This window comes from Penaeus monodon, chromosome 20, assembly GCF_015228065.2.
Source record: "Penaeus monodon isolate SGIC_2016 chromosome 20, NSTDA_Pmon_1, whole genome shotgun sequence".
Taxonomy (NCBI): Eukaryota; Metazoa; Arthropoda; class Malacostraca; order Decapoda; family Penaeidae; genus Penaeus; species Penaeus monodon.
In genome coordinates, this window is record NC_051405.1 from 42,574,111 (window position 1) to 42,574,723 (window position 613).

At 46.3% G+C, this 613-nt stretch overlaps 1 protein-coding gene across 1 annotated transcript in view; it reads right to left on the reverse strand.

The window, feature by feature from the left end:
- Positions 1-613, reverse strand: part of LOC119585843 (C-Maf-inducing protein-like) — a 130,578-nt gene that overhangs the window by 28,397 nt on the left and 101,568 nt on the right.

The following is a 613-nucleotide window of genomic DNA, read 5'->3' on the forward strand; positions in this document are numbered from 1 at the left end:
TGACGTTGGAGTATGACACAGCAGATCCTCGCGCTCTCGACAATATACCGTGTTATTGGCTCACTTGAGTGCTAACCACTGAAAAGGCTGGTGGCTTGCAGTGTCAAGGGTACATAGTCGTGACTTTACATTCGTCGGAAATTGGTTATGGCGTTATAACACTTCCCTTGGCGCTGTTCAAAAGCACTTTATTTTAGTTAGAAGGGAATTTTCATGTGTACAGCAACGCGAATTCGTATGCAAATGGATATGCAGATTCCTCTACTTTCCAAAATTTCACTGGATCAGATATCATCCACCACGTCCTCCCACATTAGCAATGCCAATGATAATAGAGATAACACAGAGGGGCGTTCCTGCGATCAATAGCAAGTTTCCCCATATCGGCGGAGGCGGGGACGAAAGACAGGGACTCCGGCCAGGGGACAAGTCGATGCACCTTCAACTCTGGTATTTCCTTTTTGTTTCTCTTGGGCATCCTGGTCATTTTATGGTCATGTTTGGGCTTAACTTGCAAATACAGTTACGGAGGGATAGCTGTGACAGTTACAGTACCGTAGCGATTACTGGCCTCATTTCGGGATGTGTACGAATCCCGGGATGTACACCCTTT